Source organism: Rhinoderma darwinii, chromosome 1 (assembly GCF_050947455.1).
Source record: "Rhinoderma darwinii isolate aRhiDar2 chromosome 1, aRhiDar2.hap1, whole genome shotgun sequence".
Classification (NCBI taxonomy): domain Eukaryota; kingdom Metazoa; phylum Chordata; class Amphibia; order Anura; family Rhinodermatidae; genus Rhinoderma; species Rhinoderma darwinii.
The window spans coordinates 514,941,467-514,954,992 of NC_134687.1; positions in this window are offsets into that span (position 1 = coordinate 514,941,467).

Consider the following 13,526-nt stretch of genomic DNA (forward strand, 5'->3'; position numbering starts at 1 on the left):
AAGACTGATCTTGAAATCTGAAGAGTGAGAGCGTGCGCACACTCTCTCCCCTATCCTCGCTCTTGCTGTAACACTGTCTGTATCTGATTGTACAGTGTCACAGCCATAGTAACACTCCGCCTTGCCAGTACACGCCCCATTGACAGTTCAGGGGTTATTTAAATATCGGGCGCCAAATATAACGGCACCAACACTGTCCGTATCTGATTGTACAGTGTCACAGCCATAGTAACACTCCCTCTTGCCATTACACGCCCCATTGACAGTTCAGGGGGTTATTTAAATATCGGGTGCCAAATATAACGGCACCGATATCTAAATAACGGAGGAGGGTAGAAAAAAAATGTCAAGTGCCCCAGGGTTTGTGCAGCCCTGCCGATTACATGCTGCACTCAGCTGCACATGTATGGGGAGGTGAAAGGTTCTCTTTAAGCTGAAAGTCCTGTACCTATGAGCTATTTCTCCTGACATACTGGGGCTTATCCAGGGCCGGCCTTAGGGGTGTGCGAGTGCATAGGGCGCTGCCTCTACTGTGTGCTCTGTTCTTAGTTACACACACGGAGTAAATAAGAGCCGAGAAGCAGAGGCATAAACTCCACCCACAGCCCGTCCTGCACGAAGCCCGTGATCCTCCCCATGGAGAGATGGTGAGTGTCTGTGTGTGTGTGTGTATACAGTATGTGTCTCTGTGTTTGTATGTGTATATGTTAGTGTGTGTGTGTGTGTGTGTGTGTGTGTGTGTGTGTGTGTGTGTGTCTCTGTGTGTATACAGTATGTGTCTCTGTGTTTTTATGTATATATGTCACAGTGTGTGTGTGTGTTTGTATTTCTAAATGTTACAGTGTGCGTGTGTCTCTGTGTGTGTGTGTGTGTGTGTGTGTGTGTGTGTCTCTGTGTGTATACAGTGTGTGTCTCTGTGTGTGTATACAGTATGTGTCTCTGTGTTTGAATGTGTATATGATACAGTGTGTGTGTGTGTGTTTGTATGTGTTACATTGTGTGTGTGTGTGTGTGTGTGTGTGTGTGTGTGTCTCTGCATGTGTGTGTGTCTCTGCGTGTGTGTTTATGTCTCTTTGTAAAAGTATGTGTTCAATATTAAAGTAGAACAGATAAAACAAAGATATCTGTGCTGCCTCCTATATACCCTTGTGCCCCTATATACCCTGCTGGCTGCCCCTATATATCCTGCTGCCCTATATAACCTGCTGCCCCTTATATAACCTGCTGCCTCCTATATACCCTGCTGCCCCTATATACCCTGCTGCTCCCTATATATCCTGCTGCCCCTATATATCCTGCTGCTCCTTATATACTCTTCTGCCTCCTATATACCCTGCTGTCCCTATATACCCTGCTGCCCCTATATATCCTGCTGCCTCCTATATATCCTTCTGCCCCTATATATCCTGCTGCCCCTATGTATCCTGCTGCCCCTATATAACCTGCTGCCGTGTATATACCCTGCTGTCGCTTTTATACCTTGCTGCCTCTATATACCCTGCTGCCCCTAAATACCCTGCTGCCCCTGTATACCCTGCTGCCCCTTATAAACCCTGCTTCCCCTTATATACTCTGCTGCCCCTTATATACCCTGCTGCTCCATATAAACCCTGCTGCCGCTTATATACTCTGCTGCCCTTATATATATGCCTCTGTGTGTGTGTGTGTGTGTGTGTGTGTGTGTGTGTATATATATGTGGCTGTGGGTATAGTTATCATCTACAACATTATCTGTACTCAGAGAGTTATCACTGTGTTATCAGCAGTGTTACCTAGGACTGCAGGTAACACTACTACATTATCTGTACTCAGCGTTATCACTGTGCTATCAGAGGTGTTACATAGGACTGCAGGTAACCCCACTACATTAGCTGTAGTCAGAGAGTTATCACTGTGTTATCTGTGGTGTTACATAGGACTGCAGGCAACATCTACTACATTATCTGTACTCAGTTATTACTGTGTGTTATCTGTGGTGTTACATATTGCTGCACATGAAATCTACGACATTATCTGTACTGGGTATATATGGGTCTGTTTGTGAATGTGTCTTTGTGCTTGTATATATGTGCCTTTTATGTATTTGTTATGTCCCTGTCTGTGTATTTATCTCTGTGTGTGTGTGTGTGTGTGTGTGTGTGTGTGTGTGTGTGTGTGTGTGTGTGTGTGTGTGTGTATATGTGTCTGTACATCCATATATTTACATGTATGTATATATTCCAGATGTGTGTATGTATATTTGCCTGTATGTCTAAATATCTGTCTTTATGTATGTACAGTATATATGTTCCAGCGTGTCTATATATGTGGTTAATTTTTGGTTCGTGTAGGGGGTGGCAATAGGGAGTCCCGCACAGGGCGCCATCCAACCTAAGGCCGGCCCTGGGCTTATCACCTCCCCCACTTAAAAAAATAACAGCAGGGGATTCTGCTTTGTGTAGCTACCATAGAAAAATTCTCCTTAGCAGCTACATAGATCTAATAAAATTAGTTAGTTTCTCACTTTCAGCAGAAATTGAAAATGCTATTTTGGGACCAGACAACAAATGTTCGCCTTGGAGCCAACCTTAACCTTCCCCCATTCTCTGGCTCTGAATAAAATCACCTTGAAAACCATTAGGGTATATTCACACGGTTAACAAATTACAGCTCAAAATACAGAGCTGTTTTCAAGCTGTTTTTCTATTGAGTCAATGAAAAACGGCTCCAAAAATAGCATGCACTTCTTTATAAGGGGTGTCTTTTTACGCGCCGTTATTTGAAAATGAGGCGTAAAATAATGCCGCTTCAGAACAGAACGCCGTATTTCCCATTGAAATCAATGGGCAAATGTTTGTCGGCGTTCTGCTTCCGATTTTTCAGCCATTTTTCGGGACATTTAAGGCCCGATAAACGGCTAAAAATAGGTCGTGTGAACATGCTCTTAGAGTCTGGAAATTTGTAACTTTAGTAACTTGCGGCCCTAGCCACTTTCGCCCTACTTTTCTCCTTCTACACCAAAGTCTATGACAATCTCCTCAACTCTTTTGGTTTTTAACACCATCTATGTATATGCAGATGACACTCAAATCTCTCTCTTTACTCCCAACTAAATTGTATCCCTGACTGTCAGTCTACAGTCTCCTATTTAATGTTAATGACCAAGGATTATTGTTCGTTTTTTCACGGTCGTATTCCAGGAGTCGTAACTTATTTTTAATTCCGTCGACATAGCCGAATAAGGGCTTGTTTTTTGCGGGACTAGTTGTATTTTGTAATTGCACAATATTTAGATTTTTATAATATATATATCGATTAACTTTTGTTAACTTTATTTTAGGAGAGAATTGAAAATAGGCAGCTATTCCAGCATTGATTTTCATGTTATGAATTTACCCCGTTAACTATGCAGCGTAAATGATATGTTAACTTTATTCTATGGGTCGGCACAATTAAGGGGATACCAAATATGTAAAGGTTTTATATGTTTTCCCTACGTTTGCACAATAAAAACCCTTTTAGAAAAAAATTACTTGTTTTTGTGTCGCCGCATTCCTAGAGACGTAACTTTTTTTTTTTTTCCGTCAATGTATGTGGGCTTGATTTTTGCGGGCCAAGGTGTAGTTTTCATTAGTGCTATTTTAGGGTACATAGCACTTATAGATTAACTTTTATTAAATTTTTTATGGGGGGAATGGGAGAAAAGAGAGAATTTTGCTGTTGTTTTTTGCAGGTTTTTTGGACGCCGTTCATCCGGCGGTTTAATTAATGTGTGCATTTCATTGTTCAAGTCGTTACGATCGCGGGGATACCATATATGTGTATGTGTTATTTGTTTTGACACTTTTACTAAATAAAAGCACTTTTTGGGCAAAAAAAGTAGTTTTATTTTATTTTGACTGTAAATTTTTTATTTTTTTTTCACAAACTTTATTTAACTGCTTTACATTTTTTTTTTTTAGTCCCACCAGGCGATCTGCTGATCGCATATATAATGCTTTGGTATACTTAGTATACCAAAGCATTATTGCCTGCCAGTGTAAAAAAACTGACAGGCCGGAGGCATTGCCTAATAGGCATTTGCTGAAGGCAGACCTGGGGGCCTTTGTTAGGCCCCGGCTGCCATGGAAACCTGACGGCGCCCTGCGATTTCTTTGCGGAGGCACCGATGGGGTGACAGAGGGAGCTCCCTCCCTCTGTCAAACACATTAGATGTCGCTGTCGCTATTGACAGCAGCATCTAATGGGTTAAACTGCCAGAATCGGAGCGCGCTCCGATTCCGGCAGGAGCCAGGCTGTGTATAACAGCCATGCTCCTCTAGCTGATCGTGTGGTTACACTGGAAATACCAGCGTGATCAGAGGACGGATATATCCGTTCTTTTGCGGAAACTAGCACCTGCACAGGACGGATATATCCGTTCTTTGTCGTAAAGGGGTTAACTTGACTTTTTGGCTTCTGCTGTGTCATATCACGCTGCAGATAATTATCAGTCAAGATAAACTTAGCTACATCTGTACCTCTCCTCCTTTTCCTCTACTGCCACCCCCCTTTTTCAGTCCCTCCACTGGTAGACCATCACACAAATAACCTAATTTAAAATTTTCACCCTAACCTACAAAGCCCTATACATTCTGCTCTGGCCTATGTTTCTACTCTAATTTAGATACCATCCCACATGCAACCTTCACTTTACCAATGACCAGGGGCGTATCTAAAAGCTCATGGGCCCCGATGCAAAGGTTCTTTTTGGGCCCCACCAAACTTCTCATGGCCGACGGCCCGCAGCTTTCAGCTGCATCGCTGAGTCTCCTAAGTGACGAAACAATGCAACAATAGCAGCTAGGTCTTGAAACGTGAGGGGAAATAGTCCGAATACATATACCCCCCTCCCAAAAAAAAATGTGTGTGCGTGTATGTATATGTGTATATTGGAGACAGCATATCTATAGCACTATGAACCTATATCTATGGATAGGATTAGATACATTGGCTCAGTAGACAGTATCGCACATAGCATCCATGGCCACGGACCGTCGGGTTGACTCACCCCCCTGACGGCCACAGCCATGGATCTGTGAGCACTGGCTTGCATCTCCTTCACAGGAGACGCCAGCGCTCACCTCCGCCTTAGGGTGCCTCGTGCCCCACCTTAAAGGGCCAGCACGCGCACAGGAGGAAATCATCATCATCATCAACTGCCCATGATTTCCTGGACTACAAGAAGGGCCCTGCCCATTTACTCCTTGCCTGAGCGTTGTTAGTGTATCCCATGTCAGTCTTGCAAATGGTCCCTTAGTGTTATCCCGTTCCTGTTGTTACCCATGCCCTGCTACCTGTATCCTGTATCCCGTGCTGTGTTCTTGTTCCTGAGCTTATTAGTGTTGAAGTCGTGTCCTACTGCACCTGCTGTCGTCTGCCACAACCAGTGTCGTATGCCACGTCCAGTGTCTTCTGCCACGTCCAGTGTCTTTTGCCACGTCCAGTGTCATCTGCCACGGCCAGTGTCATCTATCACTTCCAGTGTTATCAGCCACATCTGGCGCAACCTGCTGCACCCATCTCCATCCGTGCTGAAGCCTTGGCCACTGTCTGGACTATTTCAGGTACCCTTGTGTTACGAACTGCTATAGACTCTTGCATAGGCTGTGACTAGGCCAGCTGCCTCTCTGCTATGGCGGAGCGGCCTAGTGGGTCCACATACCCTGTGATCAAGACAGTACGCTCAGGCCATGGAACTCGCTGGCCAGCCCAAGACCGCACTTTAAAAGATACAGATGGAGACGCACACGTCAGGATCAACTCCTTGAGGCAGTAAATTCTATCATGGCCCGTCTGGATCAACTCACCGTTCCACCTCCGGTTCTTCCTCCAGTGGCTGTTGCTGTACCACTGCCCGTTGCTCTCCCTGTTTGTTCTGGATCCAAAGTTCCACTGCCTCTTCCTCCTCGCTATGACAGTGATCCCAGAGCCTGTAGAGGGTTCATCAACCAATGCACTGTTGTTTTTAGGCTACGGGTTCATCTCTTCCCCTCCGAGAAGGCCCAAGTAGCTTTTATTATCTCCCTCCTCGCTGGCAAGGCCCTCGCATGGGCGAACCTAATCTTGGAACAACAAGGACCTGTATCCTCGGACCTAGCCTTGTTCCTGCAGTCTTTCCGTGCCGTGTTCGAGGAGCCAGGCCGAACATCTTCTGCTGAAGCCACTTTGTTGACCCTCAAGCAAGAAGGTTTCACAGTAGGAGAGTATGCTATCTCCTTCGGTACCCTGGCAGCAGAGTTGGCATGAAACAATGAGGCACTGGTGGCGACCTTTTGGCAGGGACTGTCCTCGCACATCAAGGACGAACTTGCAGCCCGTGACCTTCCATCTACTTTGGATGCCCTCATCCTGTTAGCCACTCAGGTGGACATGAGGATCCGGGAGCGCACTCAGGAGGTTCGGCAAGAGGGCCGGGGTCACAGACCAGCACCCTCAGTCCAGAGACTATTATTGCCTTCCCCTAGTGCACTACCTGAAGAACCCATGCAGGTAGACAGAGTCCAGTTGTCCGAAGAAGAGAAGCAGCACAGACGCTCTTCTGGATTATGTATGTATTGTGGCCTTAAGGGTCATTTTGTGCGCCAATGTCCACAGAAACTGGGAAACTTCAGCGCCTAGGGTTGGTTGGAGAGGCAACTCTAGGTAGGACGTATCAAAACGTAAATTATCGATTCCTGTGGCTATCGTCTCCGGAGACGTCACATCCCTCCTCTGACTATCTTGACTCCGGAGCAGCTGCTAATTTCATCCAGCAGGATCTAGTGGATCGCTTATATCTACCCACAGGTCTTCTAAGACTGGCTGTTGCGTCTGTGAATGGTCTACCATTGCACGAACATATTGTGTTCATCACGGAACCATTGACACTACGAGTCGGAGCTCTTCACTCGGAACAGATCGCCTTCCTTGTTTTACCCAAAGCTATCAACCCTATTCTGGTGGGCCTGCCATGGCTTCGCCTACACGCTCCGGTTCTTGATTGGAGTTCCGGAGAAGTTCTTCAATGGGGTCCCAGATGCCATAGCCATTGCCTGTCACAAGTTTGTCCTGTTTTGCCCCCACTGCCACAGTCACTCTCCGATCTACCATCTCAGTTTGCTAGTTTTACGGATGTCTTCAGCAAGCGAGAGACTGAAACGCTGCCTCCACAACGGAATTATGACTGCCCCATTTAACTGGTTCCAAATGCTTCTCTTCCCCATGGACGGGTATATCCTCTCTCCTTGCCAGAGACTCTATCCATGTCAGCCTATATCAAGGAGAATTTGGAGAGGGGTTTAATCTGAAAGTCTTCCTCCCCAGCCAAGGCCGGGTTCTCCGTTATTAAGTAGAGAGTCTCTTTGACCCTGCTTTGACTACCGTGGGCTCAACCAGATCACAGTCAAGAACAAATACCCGTTGCGACTTATATCCAAACTGTTTGACCGTATACGAGGAGCCAGGATTTTTTCAAAAGTAGACTTGCATGGGGCTTATTATTTTAATCCGAATCCATCAAGGGGATGAGTGGAAGACGGCGTTCAACACCCGAGATGGGCACTACGAATACCTGGTGAAGACTTCCGGACTGTGTAACGCTCCCGCAGTCTATCAGGAATTCGTCAATGATGTCTTCCAAGATCTCCTCTATGTCTGTGTTGTTGACATGAAGTGTCTGTGGACCCACTGGGACGTACCGCCTTGGCGGTAAGGCAGCTGGCCAACAGGGCGCAGGTCAATGTCTATAGTTCGTATAGGTACCTGTGGCAGCTCGGACAGCAGTAAGGCAGGCTCAGCTGGGACTAGGCAGCAGGTAGACGTCAGCCGAGTTGAAGCAGGTCAGACGTGGAATACAGTACGACATGACTTAGGCACAGCACAGTGCTCGACCAATTTAGTATGCAATGCAGGGAAGCGGGAACACACTAGGAGGCCATCACATAAACCAACTTGGGAAACATCAACAACGCTCAGGCATAGAAGCAGGGGGCTAGACCCCTCTTATAGTCCAGGGTACTCACGGGTTCAAAGTTCATCAAAAGTCTGATGCGCGTGCTGCATCCTACGGGATGCGGCTGAGGTGAGTGGAAGTGAGCGCTGGCGTCTCCTAAGGAGGAGGCTGGGGCCAGCGCTTGCCGACTCGTGGCTGCGGCTGTCAGAGGGGGATTGGAACTGACGGCCCGCAGCCACAGACATTACAGTTGTAGCCTATCTCGATGATATTTTGATTTTTTTCTCCAGATCCGATGACTCATCGGAGGCATGTCTGCGGTTAAGGGAGAATCGTTTATATTCCAAGTTGGAGAAGTGCGTCTTTGAAAATAATTCTCTACCCCTCCTGGGCTACATCATCTCGGATCAAGGTCTCAAGATGGATCCTGAGAAAGTAAAGTCTGTCCGGCAATGGCCACGTACTCAAGGCCTGAGGGCCATACAGCGTTTCCTGGTATTCGCCAATTTCTACCAGCAGTTTATCCCAAACTTCTGATCACTGACTGCCCCCATCTCTACCCTTATGAAGAAGGGTGTGAACGCCAAGTTGTGGACTCCAGAGTCTGCATTTATTAGCCTCAAGAAAGCCTTCACTTCAGCCTCGATCCTCCATCATCGTGACGTGTCTCAGCAGTTCTCATTGGAGGTGGACGCTTCTTCTGTTGGTGCAGGTGCATTTCTGTTCCAGAGGAGCTCCAAAGGAAAGCCAGTAGTATGTGGCTATTACTCGAGACTTGTTTCTTTTGCAGAGCGCAACTACTCTATTGGGGATCGGGAGCTACTGGCCATTAAATTGGCTTTGGAGGGGTGGAGACATCTGCTAGAGGGCGCAGCTCACCCCATCCTGATCTACACCGACCACAAGAACCTTACCGATCTCCAGTCGGCTCAACAACTAAACCCCCGTCCTGCATTGTTTCTGCCAATCCTTTGCAGGTTAGAGACATCCCTCCGGGGAGGACTTTTGTTTGGTTGGCATACAGGAGAAGAATTCTCCGCTGGGGACACAGCTCTAAACTGGCTGGGCACGCTGGTGTTCGTAAGACCCGAGACCTGATTGCTCGTCACTTATGGTGGCCCACGATACCCAAAGATGTTGTAGACTTGTCTCATCCTGCACGGTGTGTGCTTCTAACATGGTTGCTCTTTCCAAGCCTACCGGCCTGCTCTAACCTCTGCCTGTACCCAGTGTCCACTGTCAGCACATTGCGATGGACTTTGTCACAGACCTTTCTCCCTGAGCAGGATGCAATACTGTCTGGGTAGTGGTGGACCAGTTTTCGAAGATGGCACATTTTATTCTGCTGACCGAACTACCTTTTGCTCCCCGACTGGCGAGTCTCTTCATTCAGCACATCTTCCGCTTGCATGGCTTGCTCCTTCACATCGTGTCCGATCGGGGTGTTAAATTTACCTCAAAATTCTGGAGAGCCCTCTGTAAACTCCTGGATATGAGATTGGACTTTTCCTCAGCCTATCACCCCCAGTCCAATGGGCAAGTCGAGAGGATCAACCAGATTATGGAGAATTATCTCCGCCACTTCATCTCTTCACAGCACGATAACTGGGTACAGCTTCTTCCATGGGCCGAGTTTTCATATAATAACCACACAAGTGAATCCACCACTTCCACTCCGTTTCACATCGTGTACAGTCAACATCCCAGAGTTCCTCTTCCAGTGTCGACTTCATCTCAGGTACCCGCTGCTGACTCTGCATATGGGGACTTCCTGCAAATCTGGCAACAGACCCGGTCCTCTATTTTGCTGGCGGTAGATCGCATGAAGCGTAAGGCAGATACCAAGAGAAGAGAGCCGCCTCAGTATCTTCCTGGGACTAAAGTCTGGCTGTCCTCTCGGAACATTCGCTTGAGGGTGCCTTCATACAAGTTTGCTCCCAGGTTCCTTGGTCCTTTCGAGATCCTGCAACAAATTAACCCTGTTTCCTATAAGCTGCGGCTGCCTCCTACCCTCAGAATCCCTAACTCCTTCCATGTGTCCCTCCTGAAACCAGTGGTCCTGAACTGCTACAGCAAGACCTCTAGTTCCACAGTTGCTCCCAGCGGCCCTTCTGATGTATTCGAGATAAAGGAGATCCTGGACCGCAAGAGGGTAGGAGGAAGGACTTTCTATTTGGTGGACTGGAGAGGGCTTGGTCCTGAGGAGAGGTCCTGGGAGCCAGAAGAGAACCTCAGCGCCCCTACTCTTATTAAAAAGTTCCTCTCTCACTCTGGCCCCAAGAAGAGGGGGCGTAAGAGTGGGGATACTGTAGCGCCCATGGCCGCGGGCCGTCGGGTTTACTCACCTCCCGACGCCCGCAGCCAGCGCGCGCAATTAGGAAATCATCATCATCAACTGCCACTATTTCCTGGTCTATAAGAAGGCCCCTGGCCTGCAGTATGACAACTGGGTACAGCTTCTTCCATGGGCCGAGTTCTCGTATAACAACCACACAAGTGAGTCCACCACTTCCACACCATTTTACATTGTGTACAGTCAACAGCCTAGAGTCGCTCTTCCTGTACCCGCTGCTCACTCTGCATTTGGGAACTTTCTGCAAATCTGGCAACAGACCCGGTCCTCTATTTTGCTGGCAGTCGATCGCATGAAGCGAAAAGCGGATATAAAAAGAAGAGTGCCGCCTCAGTATCTTCCAGGTACCAAAGTATGGCTGTCCTCACAGGACATTCGTCCCTTCTTACAAGTTTGCTCCCAGGTTCCACAGTCTTTTTGAGATAATGCAACAGATAAACCCTGTCTCCTAAAAGCTTCAGCTGTGTCACGAAGCGGGTTAGTGGACCCACTAGGCCGTACCGCCGCAGCGGGGAGGCAGCTGGCCAAACAACAGGACACCCCAGAAATACAATGTCCTGCACAAGGGTACCTGAGTAGTACAGATGGTGGCCGCAGCTCTGGCACAGATGAGATGGGTGCAGCAGATGGCGCCAAACGTGGCGGATGACACAGGAGCCGCAAGTTGCGCCAGACGTGGTGGATTCCTCCGGATGTGGCAGATAAGACAGGACGTGGTGGATTCCTCCGGATGTGGTGGATTCCTCCGGACGTGGCAGATGACACAGGACGTGGCGGATTCCTCCAGACGTGGCAGATGACACAGGACGTGGAAGATTCCTCCGAACGTGGCAGATGACACAGAAAGTAGCGGATTCCTCCGGACGTGGCAGATGACACAGGACGTGGCACGACTAGATACTAGGGCAAAGCACGGGAAACAGGAACGGGGAACAAGGTACGGGTAACAACAGGAACGGGAAACACTAAGGGACCATTTGCAAGACAGACTGGGAAAACTAACAACGCTCAGGCATCGAACTAGGGGGCTGGACCCCTCTTATAGCCCAGGGTACTCATGGGTCAAAGGTCGTTCAAGATGTCCGGTGCGCGCGCTGCCCCTTTAAGAGCGGGGACGATGTGCGGGCTCCGGCGGAGGTGAGTGAATGCAAGCGCTGGCGTCTCCTGAGGAGGAGGCTGCGGCCAGCGCTTTCCGACTCATGGCTGTGGCTGTCAGCGGGAGGCTGGAGCTGACTGCCCGCAGCCACAGACATTACAGTATCCCCCCTCTTACGCCCCCTCTTCTTGGGACCGGAGCGAGAGAGAAACTTCTTTAGAAGAGTAGGGGCATTGAGGTTCTCCTCTGGCTCCCAGGACCTCTCTTCCGGACCAAACCCCCTCCAATCCACCAAATACAAGGTCTTTCCTCTCACTCTCTTGGTGTCCAAGATCTCTTTTACCTCAAAGATGTCCGAGGAGCCGCTGGGAGCAACCGCAGGGCTGGGTGTCTTGGAATAGCGGTTTAGGAACACAGGCTTCAGGAGGGAGACGTGGAAGGAGTTGGGAATCCTGAGGGTAGGAGGCAGCCGAAGCTTGTAGGCGACAGGGTTGATCTGCTGCAGGACCTCGATTGGTCCAAGAAACCTGGGAGCGAACTTGTATGAGGGCATCTTCAAGCGAATGTTCCGAGAGGACAGCCAGACTTTAGTCCCCGGAAGATACTGAGGCGGCTTTCTTCTCTTAGTATCTGCCTTTCGCTTCATGCGATCTACTGCCAGCAAAATAGAGGACCGGGTCTGTTGCCAGATTTGCAGGAAGTCCCCATATGCAGAGTCAGCAGCGGGAACCTGGGATGAAGTCGACACAGGAAGAGGGACTCTGGGATGTTGACTGTAGACGATGTGAAACGGAGAGGAAGTGGTGGACTCACTTGTGTGGTTGTTGTAAGAAAATTCGGCCCATGGTAGAAGCTGTACCCAGTTATCGTGCTGTGAAGAGATGAAATGGCGGAGATAATTTTCCATGATCTGGTTGATCCTCTCAACTTGCCCATTGGACTGGGGGTGATAGGCAGAGGAAAAGTCCAATCTCACATCCAGGAGTTTACAGAGGGCTCTCCAGAACTTAGAGGTAAACTGAACCCCCCGGTCGGACACAATGTGAAGAGGCAAGCCATGCAAGCGGAAGATGTGCTGGATGAAGAGACTTGCCAGACGTGGAGCAGAAGGTAGGCCGGTCAGCGGGATAAAATGAGCCATCTTAGAGAACCGGTCCACCACCACCCAGACAGTGTTACATCCTGCTGAGGGGGGAAGGTCTGTGACGAAGTCCATCGCAATGTGCTGCCAGGGGCATTGGGTACAGGCAGAGGTTGAAGCAGGCCGGCAGGCTTGCTGTGAGTCACTTTGTTAGAGGCACACACCGTGCAAGAAGAGACAAAGTCCAGAACATCCTTATGTAGCGTGGACCACCAAAAGTGACGAGCGATCAGGTCTCGGGTTTTACGGACACCGGCGTGCCCAGCAAGTTTAGAACTATGTCCCCAGCGGAGAATCCTTCTCCTGTCCGCCAACCGAACAAAAGTCCTCCCAGGAGGGATGTCTCTAACCTGCAGAGGATTAGCAGTGACGATGCAGGATGGGTCTATGATGGTCTGGAGGGACTCCACCGTGTCTTCCATCTCAAACGATCTGGACAGGGCATCTGCCCTCACATTCTTGTCCGCGGGACGGTAGTGGAGCGCAAACAGAAAACGGGTGAAGAACAGAGACCACCTGGCTTGACGAGGATTAAGTCTTTGAGCGGACTGAAGGTAAGTGAGGTTCTTGTGGTCGGTGAAGATCAGGATGGGGTGAGCTGCGCCCTCCAGAAGATGTCTCCACTCCTCCAGGGCCAATTTGATGGCCAGCAGCTCCCGATCTCCAATGGAATAATTGCGCTCAGCAGAAGAAAACAGTCTAGAGTAGTAGCCACATACTACAGCCTTTCCTTTGGAGCTCCTCTGGAACAGAAGTGCACCTGCACCGACAGAGGAAGCGTCCACTTCCAGTGAGAACTGCCGAGATACGTCAGGATGATGGAGGATCGAGGCTGAAGTGAAGGCACTCTTCAGGCTATTAAATGCAGACTCTTCCTCTGGAGTCCACACTTTGGCGTTCACACCCTTCTTGGTAAGGGTCGAGATGGGAGACGTCAGAGAAGAGAAGTTAGGAATAAACTGCCGGTAGAAATTGGCGAATCCCA